Raw genomic sequence first — 21,030 nt, 5'->3', positions numbered from 1 at the left:
AGTTAACTTTTCCTACTTGAAACGTCAGAGCAAAATCATTATATAAAGTTTAAGCTGAACGGGAAAAATTACTCGCTCTTTTTTTTTCAGCTTTTCGGCTACAGTAACATAGAATACATTAAGAGTAAACTGAGTACACATTGAACTGTTTGTTACGTTTTCAGTATCTTTCCATTAACAATAATTCTTCTCAGCGTATGTAAACGAATTTACCATACTCTTAGAGATGAAAAAAATTCCTTAGGGAGACAAGTAAAGAAAACCGAGAATGATCCACACTCTTTTTTCTATCATTTTGTATCCAGAGAAGACAATACCTTATCATCATTAAGTCAGCACCTGCAGCAATAAAGCCTCGTCTCATCACATTAAATTTACAGAAATCAGTGTCCTCACCGTCATTCTTTTGAGATTTACTAAAAGAGTCATGCCTATCATTTAGTTTTTCACATTCCTAAGTCCATCTATTTTTACTGGATTAGATATGCTTCTTCTACACATTACGTCATTATTTTTTCCCGCACACTCTTTGTTGTTTAACATTTGTATTAGCATTATAAAGGTATGCACATTACCATAATTCAAGCAAACATCTGACTCTTCGTGAATGAGGAAAACGTTAAGGAATACCTTTTTTCCCCCAAAAAAAACAACAAGGCATCCGCGAAAATCTGGCGTAAATGGGACGCAGAAAATAACCGAGGTAGGTATGTACTGGGTGAAGGCAGCCGGGTCGGTGAGGCAAAATAAAACAAATGGATCAAGGCCTGTCTGTCAAGGTGTAGTGGAAACAAAAACTCTTTTGTAGGGGAAATGCAGAAAGAGACTAGACGGAAAGATGAAGGGAGGGGGGGTAGGAAGGCCAAGAAGAATATCAAGAACAAAAATTAATTCAAGTAGCGCACAAAGAATTGTGGATGACAGGGTGTTAAAGGAAAATAGGACTGGAATGCACTAAACAAAGAGAGCGATGGCAGAACAAGACAAGAGCATTTAGATCTACTCGATTTTGAAGCGGCTTTAAGCGAGACGAAAAATCGCTAAAAGAAAGGGGTGATGAGCAAGAAGAAACAAAGAGGGTAATAGATACGAAAGAAGATATAAAAAAAGAATTGGATAAAGACGCCCAATAATAAGAAACAGATACTGATGTTGCTATAAAGTAAGTAATAAAATGCTGGGAAAGAGACTCACAGGCGATTTAAAGATGAGAAACTCAGAGGTGCAACTTAGTTTGACAATAATCTCCTTGAGAAAGGTATAATCTGGCAGGGCTGTGGGTGACAAAGAAAGTAGAAGGGAGACGAGGGCAAAGAGGAATGAGAGGACTTTAATGATTGTTTGATCATGTTCAGTACATTCTAATGAAACGAGGAGGGATGCAAATCGAGGTGATTCGCAAGTGATAAGATAAATAATAAAGTGAAGTGAGGGACGGAAGACTATTGCAGAGGTGAATGCTGAGAGCGATGATTAAATGTCGTTCGTACCAGAGGTTGAACGAGCAGAACAGTGTCGTTTCACAGAAGCCAGAATAAAACCCTCTAATATGTCATAGAACATTTGGATAATGAGAGGTTAAGAACTAAAGAAGGGAAAGGCAGGAACGAACGAAAAAGGAAACAGAATCTACCATCCAACACAATGTTTTGGCAAATTAGGGAGTGGATGAACATGGACGAAGGATGAAATGAGACTAAATTAGAGATACTTGTGGCGATTATGTAAACTCGTAGAGGATAAAAGATAAACAGTGAGTGGGAGTGTTAACGGCCGTAAGCATAGACCTAATGCAAAAGGTGACGATTCAGAAAAGTAACTACATGAAGATACTGGTGGTGAGGTCGTAAAAGTAGAGAAGAAGGTAAAAGAAGGTAGATTTTTTTTGTTTTACCTTACAACAAATCACTATGTAATAAAAAAAAGTTAGAGCACAGGGGAAAAGGGAAAAGGGAAGGACAGAGTAACAGGGTAGATAGGGCAGAGAAGCCAGACAAGGACGACGAGCAATTATGGCTGCTATTGAGAGAGAGAGAGAGAGAGAGAGAGAGAGAGAGAGAGAGAGAGAGAGAGAGAGAACGGAACTGTTCCACTCAAAGAATGTAAAAAAAGTCACTAGAATGCGTAACTTTATAGAATGTCAGAAAACAGGTTAAGAGGGTTATATGTAAAGGGAACAGTCCGAGGCAAAAAATGCTAAGAGCAAAAATTATTTAATAATCACATATACGATGAGTGAAGAAGAGAATTGATGTGTTACATAATACATTTCCTTTCTACACATCTAAACTGGTATGAGAAAGTGCGTAAATGAATTAAATTCATAATGTATAAAAATCTAACGTCAATTGTTGGAGATCCAAACTACATTATGTTTTCTGTTTACAGATGAATAATAATAATAACTAGAAAGAGCTCAGAGTATACCTCAGCTGATGCCATTAAAAAGGATCCGAATCCGGATTCGTGGATGTAGGATCAGGATGCGGATCAACCCCCCAAATTTAATCCTTTTTTTCTTGGTCTATGCCCAACCTTTCCGCAAAATTTCATTTAGAACTTTTGGAGATATTGTGCGGGATACTCCGGATCCGGATCCCAGTCCGCTTTCAAATGTAATCATTTCTTCCTTGGCCCATGGCCCACCCTTACACAAAATTCCATCATAATCCGTTCATAACATTTTGAGTAATCGTGCTAACAGACAAACAAACAAGCAGACAAAAAAAACAAAGTGGGGTACAATAACCTCGTCCTTGGCGGTGGCAATAACTTGGTCAAAAACACAGGTAAAAAGAAACACAAACCTTTACAGTACTTATGTTGCGAGCACATACCATGGGGAAAAATACGAACTGTTCCCCCCCCCCCCCATCATCCATGCTAATGCCAGGACACAAGGATGTTGTTAACCATCACAGGCAAGGGAACTAATGTCATCTGTTTGGTTGACAAAGGCACAGTCAAGTTGTAGCAGTACACACATACACACACACACACACACACACAATATATATATATATATATATATATATATATATATATATATATATATATATATATATATATTGTTACATAGCCTATGATTTCATCATCCTTTGTATAATTCTAATGTACAGTATGCTGCATGTTTGATCACAATTCGCCACGTGGCTTCCATAGTGACCAGGCTTGCATGTTCTACCTCACTCCCCCCTTCTCCCCCTTATAGTAGAGTAAGTCGTTCTTTCTGTTGTTCAGAGCAGGAGTGTCAACTCTTCGTCCTCTGTGCCTTCATTTGCGCGTCCTTCTTACAAGTTGAATGAAGCTCTGCCAGCCCCCTATATAATGAGCTCAGTCTCTGCATTAGTTGCCACTTAGATCTACTCCTCATTCTGTTCACATCTCTGTCCTCCCCTGTACGGTATATTATTATTTTTGTGAGTGCTCAGGAAGTCTCCAACCATCTAGCTGCTGTATAATTTGAGTATAAGTGTTATTACCATTTTTCTTGTACTGTATAGCATAAGACGTTAATTCGTGGGCCTGGTAAGGTTTTTACTGTCAGCCAGTATTAGTAATATTTTGTATCTGTAATAATATTATATCTTGCTTTAACTGAGCATTATCCGGTTTTCTCATTTTATCAGGGCTGACTTAGATAAATTTGCTCTTGCTAAATTCGTGTTAATAGAGGCTATTGCAGTTAACTATATATGTAACCTGTTTTGTCATATCCTTATGAGTCCTGAATGTTTAGTTGTTAGTTTGAGCATTAAACTTTAACTTGTAATTTTAACTAAGTCTTTTGTTTTGAACCTGGAACTTTGCAGGACAGTAGTGATTTTAGTATTCTCACTTGAATTGTTCATTATCTCTCTCTGTTCCGTAACATAAATTTGGCGACCTCTTATCAGGATATTCAGGATATTATCATAAGGATATTGCTTGATATTTTGTGACTGTGATTTATTCATGGTGTCTACTATTACTACTCTTGATGAAGCCAAAGATTTTTTGTCAAATGTGCAAACAGTGTGTGATGTAGAAAACAGAACAAAGAATGAACTTAAGCTTGTTGCTCAACAATTGGGAATTGCTGTTCGCTCTCATCATTCTAAAGATCAAATTGTTGTCATGATTAATAAAAGCTTGTTTAATGTAACTAATCCAGATGAGCAAACGCAGATTGAAATAGCTAAGTTACAGCTAGCCCTGCAGGAGGCTCGTGCTAAGGAGGCTGAGTTTCAGGCTTGTGTTAAGGAGGCTGAGTTTCAGACACGTGCTAAGGAGGCTGAGTCTCAGGCTCGTATTCAGGAGACACAGGCACAGGCTCAGGCACAAATTGAACTTGCTAGGATTCAGGCAGACCATGAGTATCGCATGAAACAAGGTGGAAATGGATCATCTAGCTTTGATGATTTTGATGTGGCTAAAAATGTTAAACTTGTCCCTCCTTTTAATGAATCTGATTTAACAAAGTATTTTCAGTTGTTTGAGAGGGTAGCTACAGGTTTTAATTGGCCCCAAAAGTATTGGCCAGTACTCCTTCAGAGTGTTCTCATCGGTAAAGCTCAAGTAACTTATGCATCTTTGCCTCAGGATCAATCTGATAATTATGATGTAGTTAAGAGCTTGATTCTTAAGGCCTATGAGCTTGTTCCTGAAGGCTATAAAGTAAAATTTAGGACAACTTATAAGCAAGATAAGCAATCCCATATTGAGTATGCAAAAATCAAAGAAGATCTGTCAGAGCAGTGGTTAAATTCTAAGAATGTAAATTCTGATTTCGATAAATTTAAGCAGATGATTTTGCTGGAGGACTTCAAAAGGTGTATTAATAAAGATGTAAGCCTATATCTTGATGAGAAAAGAATAGATAATTTGTCTGATGCTACAGTTTTAGTTGATGAATATGTTCTCACTCACAAGAGATATTCTAAAGAAAAAAGGAAAGCTGAGAGTAAGTACGTTGCCTCTACTCAGAGTACAGGTAACAGGAAAGAGAATAAAGATGATGTTTCTCAGGAAGTAAATATCAGCTCCACCTCTAGATTTCAAAAAAGTAAATGTACTTATTGTAGTAAGCTTGGTCATACTACGGAGAAATGTTTCAGGAGGCAGCGTGATGTGAACAAAAAGGAGTCTTTAAATATTCAGTCAATTGGTCTAGTGTCCACCCTTGAGAGTTCCCAGAAATCTTTAACCGAGTTAACTGAACCTGCTTTGAGGGGTAAATTAAATTCTCATGATGAAGCTCCTCTTTTGAGCAGTAACGTGGGTGACACTCTCAAGAGTTCATGTGCTAATTTCCTGTCTGATGGTTTTGCCAGTCCTCTGGACAGAAATGACAGGAAATTAGTTAAAATATATCGTGATGCAGGTGCTTGCCAATCCCTTATGCTGACCAGTGTTCTAGGCTCTAATGTTAATTCCTCTGATGAAACTGTAATCTTACAAGGTGTAGGGAATAATTACTTCTCTGTCCCTCTGTGCATAGTGAATTTAGAGTCTGGTTTTGTTAATGGTTCCGTTATGGTTGAGTTGGTTGAGACACTCCCAATGTCAGGGGTAACTTTCTTACTTGTAAATGATATTGGTGGAAGTCAAGTGTGTCCAGCTCCTCAGTTGTCTAGTGCACCAGTGACTGCGACCTAGGATTGTGATATCCCTGATGTGTTCTCTGCATGTGCTGTCACTAGGGCTAAGTCTAAAGTTACTGGTGACTTAAAGGATAATGATGATGATGATGATGTTATCCTAGCTGACACTTTTCTTGCTAATTTGGACCACTCACCAGATGAGGCAGTGCCTCGTGGCGTTGATAATTTGTCTCATCAAGAGTTGGTTGAGTTGGAGGTTGCTGACCCTGAGTTGAAAGGTCTAGCTAACTGTGCTTGCAGTGAGGAAGAGTCAGCTGGTGCTTGTACTTGTTATTATATAAAGTCAGGAGTACCTATGAGAAAGTGGAGACCCCCAACAGCATCAGCCGACTGTGAATGGGAGGTTGTACATCAAGTTGTCATCCCTCGTGTTTGTAGGCAGGATATCATTAGAGTGGCTCATGATTCCAGTTTAGCAGGACACCTTGGAGTGCGGAAGACTGTGGCACACGTTTTGAAACACTTCTACTGGCCAGGTATCTTCAGAGATGTTTCCTGGTATTGTATGTCTTGTCACACCTGTCAAGTTGTGGGGAAGTGTAATCAGACTGAAAAGGTTGCACCTCTAGTTCCCATTCCTCCTTTTGAGGCGCCATTCACCCATGTGTTGGTGGATATTGTGGGCCCTATTCCTAAGACTTCTTCAGGATTTTCTTATGTGTTGACCCTGATTGATATGGCTACTCGTTATCCTGAAGCCATTCCACTTAGAAATATCTCAGCAAAGAACGTGGTTAAGGAAATGCTAGGATTCTTCACCAAGTTTGGTCCGCCCAAGGAGGTACATTCAGACCGGGAAAGTAATTTCATGTCAAATGTTTTCAAGCAGTCTCTGAAAGAGTTGGGCATCACCCAGATCACGTCTTCAGCTTACCATCCCCAGACCCAAGGAGCGTTGGAGAGATATCATCAAACACTCAAATCGATGCTCAGGAAATACTGTTTGGAACATCAGAAAGACTGGGATAAAGGTCTTCCATTCGTTGTATTTGCCGCAAGAGAATCTCCAAATGAATCACTGGGCTTCTCACCCTTTGAACTACCGGTACTGTTTGGCCATGAAGTAAGAGGACCCCTTAAGCTACTCAAGGAATGCTGGCTGTCGGAGGAAGATGACGTCAACCTACTGGAGTATGTGATGAAGTTCAAAGAACGGCTGTCCACTGCTTTACAGCTGGCGAGAGAGAATTTAGGAGCTGCTCAGGAGAAGATGAAGACTTGGTATGATGAGAAGTCCAGGTTACGCCACTTTCAGCCAGGAGATCAGGTTTTGATTCTGCTACCGGTGCATGGACAACCCTTCAAGCCAAGTTTAGTGGTCCTTATTTCGTGGAGAAGAAACTCAGTGATGTCAACTATGTCATTGCCACACCAGACCGTAGAAAGAACAAGCAACTTTGTCACATCAACATGCTAAAGTTATATCACAGGCGGGACGAAAATAACCCAGTCTGCACTGTAGCTGTTCCACCCGAGTCTGCAAGTGAAGTTCTCCCATGCAGTATGAGCCTGTGTGATAGTTTGGGGAAGAATCCTGATATCATGAATGATCTCCAGACTAAGCTTTCTCATCTACCTCCCAAGGAAAGGCAGGAGTTTTCGGCATTACTGCAGGAGTACCCGCAAGTGTTCCGTGCCACTCCAGGAAGAACCACTGTGTTGATGCATGATGTCGATGTTGGAGACGCAAAGCCAATAAAACTGCCTCCTTACCGTGTGAACCCAGTGAAAGTTCCTCTCATCCAGAAGGAGCTTGGCTAACCTGTTGGACCACAAGATGATTGAGCCCTGTCAAAGCGAGTGGAGTTCTCCTGTCACTCTAGTCCCTAAGCTAGGTGGGTCACAGCGGCTTTGCATCGACTACAGACGTGTTAATCAGATAACCAAAACAGACACTTACCCTCTCCCTCGCGTGGAAGATTGCATAGACAAGATCGGAAAGGCTAGGTACATAAGTAAGTTTGATTTGTTAAAGGGATACTGGCAAGTACCTATGACTGAACGTGCTAGGGAGATCTCATGTTTTGTAACACTAGGAAAGACTTTTTGCATGTTCTGTAATGCCATATGGTATGATGAATGCACCAGCCACTTTTCAGAAGCTCATGAATGTTGTAACAGAGGGTTTAGCAGGGTGTGTTGTTTATATTGATGATGTATTAATCTTCAGTGACAACTGGAAAGATCACCTATGCCATGTCATTAAATTTCTTGAGCGTTTGGTTCAGGCTAATCTTGTAGCTAATTTATCAAAGTGGGAGTTTGGTCAAGCTAAAGTTCAGTACCTTGGGTACGTAATTGGTGATGGACACGTTGCACCACCAGGAGCTAAGGTTCAGGTTATAAGTGATCTTCCCAGACCTAAAAGTAGGAAAGAGCTACAAAGATTTTGGGGAATGGTAGGTTATTACAGGAGATTTGTTCTTAACTTTTCAATTCTTGTATCACCACTTACAGACCTACTGAAAAAGGGAGTTAAATTTGTCTGGACCGATAACTGTGAATCCTCTTTCAGTAAACTTAAAGCTATGCTATTAAGTCAGCCAGTGCTCGCTACTCCAAATTTTGCTAAGCCTTTTAAGATGGCTGTTGATGCAAGAGATACAGGAGCTGGGGCTGTTTTGCTGCAAGAGGATGATCAGTTTATTGAACACCCTGTATCTTATTACAGTAAGAAGTTCACTCCACCTCAAAGGAACTACTCAACTATTGAGAAAGAGCTTCTGGCCTTGATTTTGGGTTTACAGCATTTTTCATTTTATTTGTGTTCTGGTTTTGACCTCATAGTCATTTATACCGATCATAACCCACTGAAATTCCTTAGTAAGTTTAAAGATAAAAATCAGAGATTGACAAGATGGAGTCTACTTCTTCAGGAGTATTCATTAGACATACAACATGTCAAGGGGAAAGAAAATGTTATTGCAGATTGCTTATCTAGACTTTAGACAGATTGTTTTAGAGTAATAAGAAATTTCCTTTGTAAATTTCTTTTTCTTTGTGGAGAGGTGTTACATTGCCTATGATTTCATCATCCTTTGTATAATTCTAACGTACAGTATGCTGCATGTTTGATCATGATTCGCCACGTGGCTTCCATAGTGACCAGGCTTGCATGTTCTACCTCACTCCCCCCTTCTCCCCCTTATAGTAGAGTAAGTCGTTCTTTCTGTTGTTCAGAGCAGAAGTGTCAACTCTTTGTCCTCTGTGCCTTCATTTGCGCGTCCTTCTTACAAGTTGAATGAAGCTCTGCCGGCCCCCTATATAATGAGCTCAGTCTCTGCATTAGTTGCCACTTAGATCTACTCCTCATTCTGTTCACATCTCTGTCCTCCCCTGTACGGTATATTATTATTTTTGTGAGTGCTCAGGAAGTCTCCAACCATCTAGCTGCTGTATAATTTGAGTATAAGTGTTATTACCATTTTTCTTGTACTGTATAGCATAAGGCTTTAATTCGTGGGCCTGGTAAGGTTTTTACTGTCAGCCAGTATTAGTAATATTTTGTATCTGTAATAATATTATATCTTGCTTTAACTGAGCATTATCCGGTTTTCTCATTTTATCAGGGCTGACTTAGATAAATTTGCTCTTTGCTAAATTCGTGTTAATAGAGGCTATTGCAGTTAACCCCATATGTAACCTGTTTTGCCATTACATTATCCTTATGAGTCCTGAATGTTTAGTTGTTAGTTTGAGCATTAAACTTTAACTTGTAATTTTACCTAAGTCTTTTGTTTTGAACTTGGAACTTTGCGGGAGAGTAGTGATTTTAGTATTCTCACTTGAATTGTTCATTATCTCTCTCTGTTCCGTAACAATATATATATATATATATATATATATATATATACCATTATCATCATCATCATCATCATCATCATCCGGACCTCCTATCCCACTCTAGAGCAGGGTGAGGAGCAGCAATGTCCAGACAGCCCAGATTTGCCCAGTCCAATGGGCCACCCTTCCACACACTCATCATTCAAGCCCTGGCTTCCTGGCTCTATCGGATACACCAAAAACATTCACCACATTCTTTAGCTTCACACAACGTATCCGATAGAGTCAATCCGGACGCTGTCACGTTAAAAAGGGTGCCAAATCCCTGATCATGCACTTCTTCCCAGAACATTCATCCAGCCAGCTCGATCTCTTGTCAGTTCCCTAACCTCACCGACTTCCAAACCTCTCTTCATCGCACACTCATCCCTCATATCTCTCCACCTTCTCCTTGGCCTACCTTGCCTCCTCCCTCCTTCAAATTCGCTCAGATATACCTTTTTCCCCACTCTATTGTTATCCCTCCTCTCCACATGACCATACCATCTCGGTATATTCTCTTCGATTCTGGTGTCCACAGTCTTCCTTACTCCACATCTCTCACGAATCACATTATTTCGTGTCCTATCCACCCTCTGTACTCCACAAACATTCCTCAGCAGTCCCATCTCCACTGCTCTTACGCTTGACTTTTCATTTTCATGCCACGCCATAGTCTCACATCCATATGTTAAAGTTGATACTAACACTCCTTCATGTAAGCCTCGTGCAGCTGCAACACTCAAGCCTCTGTTTCTTATCAAGGCCTTCATTGCACCAGCTACTTTTCTTGCTTGTGTACCTCTACTTTCCACTTCTTTTGCACATTTTCCTCACTTTTCTCACACTGTACCCAGGTATTTGAACTCTCTCACCAATTCCAGTCTCTCTCCATTCACTGTAACATCGCACTGGGAGTCATCTCTCTCATTATCCATCACTACTCTTTTCTACATTTACTCTCAAAGCATGATGCTCACAGACATCAACAAAACTCTGCACTTGCCTACTAAGTTCTTGTCCGGTATTTGCAAGTAGTACTGCATCATCAGCATACAACAAACTTGAGATACTCCATCCATCACCATTCATTACCAACGCCATCCCCCCTCTCTATTACTCTTGTTTTTACTTCTCTCATCATCCCATCCATATATATATTGAACAACCATGGGGACATCACACAACCTTGTCGCACGCCGACACCGATCGTGAACCATTCACTTAGATGCCCATTAACCCTTACCCTTGCTTCACAACCATCATAAAACCTCCTTACGGCATGAAGCAGCTTACCATATACATCGTTCATGCGCAGAACTTCCCACAATCCTACTCTGTCCACTTTGTCGTATGCTTTTTCCAGATCCATGAATGCCATAAACACCTTATGGTCCTTCTCACAAGCCTTCTGTGCTATCTGTCTCACTGCAAATATTTGATCCACACATCCTCTGCCACTCCTAAAGCCACCTTGTTCATCACTCACTAGGACTTCTGATATCTCTCTTACTTTTTCTACAATGATTCTTCCATATACCTTTCCTACCACACTCAATATACTTATGCAACGATAATTCATGCACTCACTTCGCTCATCTTGTTCATTTGTTTGTCTGTCCTTCAATCACGCCCAAACCAAGGGCCAAAGACCCCATGACCCATATATATTCTGAATCAGGGTGACCCAAGGATAGTGTTACATGAGTCAAAATTCAGATCTGGATCATTTAAGTTCACAGGTGGTGTGCGCCTTTTTGGGCCCGGGCAACGCCGGGTACCCCTGCAGCCCAATTATTGGCATGGAAACTCACATGACCTCCAGTTCGGACACAAGCTAAGTGAGGTTGGCCTCCAAGGTCATTTGAGGTCACTGGTCGGAGGTCGTTTGAGGTCATCGGTAATGGTATGCAAGTGCACACAAAATTGTGTTAGTCTTTGAAAGCTGAAATAGAAAGCTTCTGGACCTTTTATAATCCCTCTTCAAAAGCATAAGGGGTACATGGTCTTTCTGGAGTAGAAAGAAAGAATGAATTAGAACAAACAGGATTAAAGTATTCGCCTTTTTGGTCCGGCAACGCTGGGTGTATATATAGATAGATAGATAGATAGATAGATATAGATATAGATAGATAGATAGATAGATAGATAGATAGATATAGATATAGATATATGGATAGACAGAGAGATAGATATATATATCTTCTCATCTCATCTCATCAGCCGTTTGAGAGTCCACTGCAGGACCGGCCTATCCCGACCGAAGTAGGGACGATACAGCCAGTGTATCTCTACCAAGTGGCTTAGGCTGTCTGGTAGAGATTGTATGTAGGGTGAGAAGTGCTTGTTAGTGTAATTGTAGTGTTGGAGTGGCTTTGGATGTGTGTGTAGTCTGTGAACCAAGTGTAATCGGCCCGCGTAAACCGACTGGGTGCAAGCATACTTTATAGTATGCGTCACTGGTTCAACCACAGCACCCCTTATGTCTGCCAAGCAGTACGTGGCCAGAGGAATGCTCATACAGTATATATATATATATATATATATATATATATATATATATATATATATATATATATATATATATATATATATAGAGATATATATTGGTGTCTTCAACAACAGATTCAGTGGCTTGACCTTTCTAATCCCTCTGAATGCTCTTGTGGTACCCCACACAGGGAATGTGTGCAAGCAAGTATGCACTTCGATATTCCTGTGTGTTGTTGCTATTGAACTCATACATGTTGATGAGTCGTTTCATGTTTCTACAACCAATGTCAAAGTAAATCATCAGGTTCGGCATCTTGAATCCATAGTTCAGCAGGATGTAGAACATATCAGTGTTAGAGCTCTGAACAGCATTCTTCATCCCTCTCTTACGAAAGAATATTAACAGTAGAATATTACATTGGAATTGGTTTCTTCTTGGGTTGAATACAGAGTAGTTATTTCCTCATAAAACGTCTTGATGCCATCATATGACGACAATAGATACGCTGCTCCACCATAAACGATGACATCTTGACGGCCTCTTAATCTTGTGCTTTGTCATCTCCACTCCACACTTTCTTGAGCATTTCAGTTAGTTGCATCTTGTTCTCACCATTACTTAAATAACCTGCCCAGTCAGGTTTCTTCGTTATAGTAACGTTCACAACCAATTTCTCATCGTATCCTCTTCGCCTCCTCTCCATTGCCTCCATGGACTTCGATTTGTATTAATCTGTGCTGAATATGAACTCCCCCCCTTTTTTTTACGCATATGGCAAACACTATGACTCGTCCAAAGTTCCTCGGTAGGTCTGTCAAGAGTACAACAGAGCATTACCACTATACACAATCAAGGTTTCGGTCGACAAGGGTAACTTAGCCTCGATCAGACCTTTCTTCATGTCCTGGAAGCTCTTCCTCTTATCTGTTTTGGAGAGGAACCCATTTGCAGTGACTATGTTGTATGGAACCAGTGACAAGGGAAACTTCATGAGCTCTTTGATATAAAATTTCGGGCTTTCATTCATGGATCTCACGAACACCTGAAACGCCACATTCCCTTGCTGCCTACTCTGGATTGTTTTGGTTAAAGGCTGTGACCTTGACAACTGTGTTCATTTTTATTAAGTGTTTTAAGGTTGAATTGCTTGACTGAATCCAAGAAGTCTCTTCAGGTTTTGACTGTAATTGAGATTAATTCCTCGACTGATTTATAGTCAAGATCCTCAGCCTAGAGAATTTGCTTTTCAAGTTCTGGTGTAGATGCAGCTCCAGACGACAAGATAAATAACGTTTGTGCCTAAAAAACAGTACAAGAAGCTCTCCACAGCCTGACAAGTTTCTTTACCATTTCTCACTTCTCATAATTCCAGCAGGTGGTACATCCTTGTGTCTGGTTCCTTGTTTCTGTCAATGTGCTTGCCATTATCAAAGTGACATTCACATAATCTGACGTAAGATGCGTTTTCCTTCCATCTCTGATAGCCATTGTAATAGGTAGAGAGTCCAGACAGACCACAGCCGCTACATCCATGAGATTTGGCATGCTGCGTGAATGTTTCCTCCATTATTTTGTCACCATTTATTCTGTTTCCAGGCACAAAAGACCTCGCCACGCTGCTAGCTCCTCTCTCTAGAAGTGCTGTTGTTTCAAGATGCGACATCTCTGCATTAGTCAGGCATGCTCAGAAGAATGACAGATAGCATGCATAATGCTACCCACAAGAAATGAAGAGAAAAAAAAATAGTCATGTGTTCAGCGCAATGGGTGCACAGTAGGTACCTGTTGTTTTTCACTGCCACTGGAAGGGACACCACCATCCTAATATGACCCATGAAAGACAGCCAAAGCTTAGCAGCTTTACCTTGTTACCCAGAATCAGCATCATCTAGAAACTGAAGGTAACACCATATATGTGTTCGTCCGGGTCAGCAAGGGCATCATGAAGAATTTCCATTGGACTCCACAAGCAGTGGAATATTCACCCATTGATTTTTTTTTCAAATAGGAACTGTTAAGATTATAGTCCCTGTAGAGCCTCCATCATTATCCTGTGACAACACATTGCCCTCTGAAAATGGCGCCCGGCCATCATGGCATTCATCAGTCTGATCCAACTAATCCAGCTTCCAGGAAAATATTAATGAGATGAAAATTCCCATTCAGTATGAAAATCACAAAGCTTAAAGCAGAAGTAACGTCAGTATACGAAAATATATCATCTATTATCGACATTGTCTTTTCTTAATAATAAAGGTTTCGAACTTTCATCTGGTAAACAACATGTGTTGATCCCTCAAGTAGTTTGGAAGTTAACAAAGTCAGAGAAACAAAATATGACGGATGTAGCATAGAAACGAACACTGTTGTGAATATACAGTACCCCCTAAAGAAAAAAAAAATGTTAAAATGAGTGGCGCATTCCAAAATACCGACTGTTAACATGTGGTTTTATATAAAGGACATTTGAAAAATTAAAGGCATTGGTAAGATTAAGTTGTTTGGGGAAGGGGTTGCTTCCTTCACGATCTCATCATTTTCCTCCATTTCACGCAAACCTCTTTTCTCACCATGTCTACCTTGCTCCCCCTCCTAAGCTGTCTGTCTTACTGCGTTTCTGCTTCCGTCCACTTCTGTATCATCATATCCCTTTTTCCTTCCTGTGCTTATCGGCCTTGTGACTAAGATCGAACCATGTGTTTCGTCTTTCATCCACGACTCTCTCTCTCCGTCCATCCTTCCCATCATTTCTGCCTCACCAATTCCCTTCTCCCCTCCACTTCCGTTTCTTCCAGGCCCTCCTCTCTATCGTTTTTGTCTCCCTGCTTCCCTCCACCTGTGTCTCCGGCCATATAATTTAACTCTTTGTCCCCATTCATCCGCCTCACTATCCTCTTGGCAGCCAATATCAGGATTTGATTACAATTCCTCCATAAGGTTTCAGAATTCTGGTTAAACAAGTGGTGCCAAACATAACAAACCTCGCCCTGAATTGAGTTTGACTTTTCAAGATCACTTAAGGTCGAACGTAATCGTACAAATTAACAACCCATAAGGGACTTCTTATATGTTGTTCATAGTAAATATCTGTCTATCTTCAACCACCTTCGACTTACAACCCCCTGATTATTGGTGACTTTGTGTTTCATCATTCAAAGTCACTTAAGGTCAAAGGTCATGGTACCAATTAAGGGCTTCCCATATGTTGATACCAGTAAATATCTATCTGCAACCAGTCTCGAGCTATAGCCCCCTAAATATCCGTGACCTTGAGTTTGACCTTTCAAGATCACTCAAGGTCAAAGATCTCAGTGCCAAATGAAAACTCGTATGGGAGTTCCCGCATGTTGATGATAGTATATCTTCAACCAGTTTCAAATTATAGCCCTCTGAATATCTGTGACTTTGATTTTGGCCTTTCAGGTTAACTCGATTACCTCCAAAATTTAATCACTTCCTTTTGGATACAGTGCCCACATATCCTGGAAGTTTCATGCAACTTCACTCAGCCGTTTTTCCGTAATGTTGATAACAAACAAAGAAACAAACGACCAAAAACAATACCTCCCTTGACTCCATCCAGGGCGAGGTAATTAAGTCGATGTTACCACACTCTGCATTAACTGTATCGCCTCGATGAAAGTCCATATTCTCAATGGCGAAAAAAGGTTTTCCCGCATCTTTTTGCATGCCAGATTCTCCCTAAACCTGGTAATGAAATATATTCTTGTATATCATTTATAAAAATCCATGTTGAAAAAAAAAATGTATATAAGTTACATACAAGACAATAGTCAGCTTTTATTTGTAAAATAAACCGTTAAAGGAAAGAAGTGTTACAAAACCTCCTGAGCTGACCAGAATACAGTCACACGTTTCCCTTCTTCCCTCCCTCCTTCTCTCCCTCCTCTTCCTCCTCCTCCTGCTCTTCACTTGTTGGTCAGCACCCACCAACACTATTACATGCGATGTCTACCCAGTTATCACCGGGCCGAGTTACAGTACTCCCTCGGCTCTCTCCTCACTGCACTAATACATAGTAAAGTTTGAATATATATTGCATTAATTTCAATATTTATCGTTACAACTGGGTGCATTCAGCAGGAAATAAATATATATTATCCACTATAATCAGTTCCTTTGAATTCAACGCAAAACTCAAAACGTATTTTTTCCGTAATAACATGTTCATCTTTTATCATTTTACATTCATCTTTATCATTTTACCTTATTATTTTCGCAATATATATTGCTGTCTCGTAAAAGGATGTTTGTATGTGTTTTGCAAAGGAGGAAAAAGATTGTATTTTCTGTCGGGGTCGAGATAATGGGTGTAACTGTGGTTTTAGGCATGGCCACGAGCGAAAAAATCGTTCATCCACTCATCATGACAGCAGGTGGTGAACTGACAGATGATATGTGAGAGGGGGAAGTCAAGGTCAGTCTCATATCCCAGATTTTCGTTCACTTCCCGGAGGTTTTCACAGTTTTCTACAAGTTCCACTGCATCAAATGATCCAAACCATTACAGCAAACCTGGGCAAATAGGTAAAGATACCAAGACAAAAATGTATTTTTCACTTATCATGTTTTTTTTGTATGTGCCTGTATTACTTCATAATCGTAAACAGGTGGTTGTGAGTGTTTTGCAAGAGAGGACAAAGATGATATGTTCTGCCTGGGTCGAGATAATGGGTGTAGTTGTGCTTGTTTAGGCATGGATAGCAGTGAAAAAATCGAAAATCCACTCATCACAACAGCAGGCTTTGAACTGCTTGTTGAGGTGTATGGGAGTGTAGTGTAGGTCAGTGTGAAGACGTTCAGAACGTTCGTTCACTTCCCAAAAGTTTTTGCAGTTTTCTATAGGCCCCGCTCAAACCACGCCTGCGGCCATTGATCAGCTAAATGTAATTCGACGCTGGCGGCTATGGAGGGGTTAATTACTGCCTAAGCAGAAAGCAGAAAGTGGAGTGGTGGGTTATGAAACCTAAGAACAGAAGAAACTTTCATGTGCAGAGGCTAAGAAGGTTTCACACTGAGAGAAACTCACAAATAGAAGTATACTAGTAGATCAGGATATGGTGAACTGTATCATCCATAAAGTACCGTATCAATTGAGCTTATCAGTGTGATTCCTGCTTTAGGCATCATTGGTTATTAAATGTGATTTGTTTACTTAAAAAAAAAATGCGAGGAATAGTCACTTCGAATCCAAAGTCGTGTGATAAAATATGAGGAATGACTGTAGGACTCCAGATGGTATTAGACATCAGAGGTAAACGTTGAGAGACCTTCTTACAAACCTGACAAAAAAATCATTATCATTCCAGTCCCAGTTCCCAGTTCTACGTGGGGGTGGAGGGAATTCTACTTCCCAGTATTCCTGTTTGTCGTAAGACGCAAGTAAAGGGACCTTTTTTCCCAGTCTTTCTCTCCTTACTGTCCTCTTTTGTTCTTCTGTCCTACGTCTCTTCATATTATCGGATTTCTTCCAGCCTATATATTTCTTTTAATCCTACAGTGCCTTGGTCCTAATTCCTCATATTTCCTTCCTTCCTTCCATGTAGGAGATGGAGCTAGGTAGGGTCCAGAAATACGAAAGTAGGAAAAGCACAGAGGTAAACAAATTATCATGCAGTGCGCCCAGTAAAATGGGCTCCTTAATATTTCCCACAATTTAAGCCTCAGAAACGGAACTCGCCGACTGCATTCCACCACAGACAGGAATGCAGCACCGCTTTGACAACACATTCCATATTTTCAGACCACTTTTCTATTACAGAAGTTAGCCAATATTCTCAGTTACAGTTGTTGTTTACATAAATGTTCAACAAAGGGACAGCCTTCCTTGGTTGCCTTTCCCGCTACGTATGACCTCTGGTCTTTTATGAGCTATATGTTCAAGCACTTTGATAAAAATGGATCTTTATTTTCTTTTGCTTTCTTCAACTTTCGAATAAAGAGACAGTTTTCTGCAAGATCTGGACCACTATTTTTCGTTTAAAAATATGGTTTATATCGTGTTATCTGTAGTTTCCGTTCAATAATGTGCTGACAAAAAAAAAAAAAAAATCACGTAGTGATATATGTATATACTGTATATATATATATATATATATATATATATATATATATATATATATATATATATATATATATATATATACAGTGGAACGTTACAAAAAACAAAGGGCTTCATTCTGTTATAGACATCATCAGTTGGAACTATAGCCTACATCCAAGAACATTTTGTACACAAAGCATTAAGAATAAAAACACTGAAAGCTGATAGACATCATGAAGTCTAAAACACACACACACACACACACACACACACACACACACACACACGCACACCTTCAGAGAAAGAAGCTAAATATGTCCATATTACTAGGAGTCACCTTAGCTCCCGGACTATGAGGGTCTCACTTTTGATTAAAATTGTTTGGTATTAACCGCAGCAAAATCGTTGCCTGCGATTGATAGATTTTTGTCTTTATTATCATTTGTCCTTATTGCATTACTGGCTGATGATAATTATTTTCTGTTGAGGAAGCCATATCGCAATTAAAACGTTTGAAATGATATTTAAGAACCTTGATACTGTTATACTTACTGCTGTGTTCCTTACACTGTCAGACGATTTCATCAGGTTAATGTAAGAGCTTTCATATAACATGGGGGGGGGGAAAGGAAGACAAAGAAAACGAATAAAAAGGATAATCAAATCTATCAACGGCGTGAAGACTTTTATTCGTACTTATGTTTTAATATAGGCATTATATGCATTGTTTCACTCACTAACTCATCACCATTCATGACCTTTTTTTCCCACATTACCTGATCATCATTTCTGACTGTTTCTTCCTCTAATGCTATGTAAACTTTGTCCTCCACATTGTCATCGATTGGGGAATCACTCTGGCCCTGAATGTCTTTATTGGCCAGGTCACTGGTAACAAGTGAATTGCCGAGACAATGGCGTGCGGGGGGGGGGTGAGGTTATGCAGTGTAAGGCATTGTCCCTGCTTGGCATCTTGTAGAGGAATAAAGGAAGGTGTCCCGTGTATACGTGCCAAAAATCACTCGCGAAATCACTCTCGAAAATTGAAAATTGTGCAAATTAGGGACCTTGCAATGTTGCCGCGTTAATTCACGTCTCCGGGATATGAGTGCACATCATGTGCGGACGTGAATTCACGTCTCTGGGATATGAGTGCACATCATGTGCGGACGTGAATTCACGTCTCCGGGACGCGGCGGGTTAAAGAAATTACATGGAACTTTCAAGATATGTGGGCACTGGTCCCAAAAGGACGTGATTCAATTTTGGAGGAAATCGAGTGACCCTGAAAGGTCAAAATCAAGGTCACGGATTTTCGGAGGACTAACTTTAAACCAGTTGAAGATAGAGATATTTACTATTATGAGCATACAGGAACTCCCATAGGGGATTTCATTTGGCACCAAAATCTTTGACCTTGAATGACCTTGAAAGGTCAAACTCAAGATCACGGATATTCAGGGGCCTATGACTTGAAACTGGTTGCAGATAGATATTTATTATTACCAACATATAGGAAGTCCCATACGGGCTTGTTATTGGTACCATGACCTTTGACCTTGCGTGACCTTGAAAGGTCAAACTCAAGGACACGGATATTCAAGTGGCCATACCTAAAAAACAGTTGAAAATAATATAACTGCTGTCGGGCGAAGTTTACTGTGCCCGGCTCCATTTGTTCAAACTTGACCAAGACTTGAAACATCTATAGTATCATGATGATTCGCACATTCATTGTGTGCACCCCACGTCATGGTTTCGAACTCACAGGAGCCAAATCATTTATTATTTTAACAACAACACGTATCACCATTAGACCACTGTGATATAGAACTTAGTAATGTTTACTGTTACTATTTTCCTTTTTTTCATTTTTTAGATCACTTTATATATACAATCTTACAATTGTGTAGGATTTGAGGAAAACAGCTTTATACACCATGGCAGCCACCTCTGACCACCAGTCACAGAGGCTGTTTCATACCCATCCATGGATTTTCTACATCGCCAAACACTTAGTGCCACATTATTAACAACTTAATCATGTTGCCACATCTACTGCATTCGCCGGAAGAGTCCCCAGCTGTATGTTATGCAGTAAAACGTGGCGAATGTTATGGTTGTGGTAATGCGTGAACATGTCCCCACTTCCTGGGCTGTCCTGCTCTGGGATACGAACACACCTAGATCCCGGACCCTGGGTGGCACTTTCCCCTCACAGTCCTTCCCCGTTCTGTGGTGACTGAGTGTTATAGGCTATTGGTGTGCAATGCGTTTGAGCTATGGTTTGGGCTATTGTTTAGTCAAGTTAAGTCAGTTTAAGTTCAGTCATGTCAGGTCAAGTCCAGTTAAGTCAAGTCTAGGCATGTCAAGTAAGTTAGACCCTCTGCCACCCAATGAAGGGCAGCAGTTAGGGTCAACAAGTCCCACCCTCCTCCACCCAGTTAAGTGCAACAGTTAGTCCCACCCTCCACCACTCAGTTAAAGGCAGCAGTTACTCCCATATATCTCTCAGTTAAGGGCAGCAGTTAATCCGACCCTCTGCCCCCTAGTTATGGGTAACAGTTAGGGTCAGCAAGTCTCACCCTCTGCCACCCAGTTAAGGGCAGCAGTTAGGGTCAGCAACTGAACCCACTGCCACGCAGTTCCGGGCAGCAGCAGGGTCTCAATATCCCACTCGGGTGATCAGTGCGGGTGAGAAATCAGTGGTCACCTTGTCGAATGAGTCAAATCAGCAGGGGGGGCGTCACATTGTCACCCACAAACTTCTTGAAATGCTCACGCCGGAACTCGTACCGGAGTCACACCGAGAACCTCTCACCCACCCCACCGTGCCACCATGACATGACTGGGATAATACAAAATTTTTGGTATGTTTTTTGCATATTGTTTCATTTTATTTAATTTTTTTTTTTTTACTTTCCTGCATGTACTCTGTTGGGAGAAAAAAGAAATCAAAACCTGGAAACCTATTGAATTTATACATCTAACTGAAAGAAAAAAAGACA

Source organism: Coenobita brevimanus, chromosome 53 (genome assembly GCF_032717465.1).
Source record: "Coenobita brevimanus isolate Jiangsu-jjx chromosome 53, ASM3271746v2, whole genome shotgun sequence".
Lineage (NCBI taxonomy): Eukaryota > Metazoa > Arthropoda > Malacostraca > Decapoda > Coenobitidae > Coenobita > Coenobita brevimanus.
Note: the sequence above shows the minus strand (reverse complement) of the source record.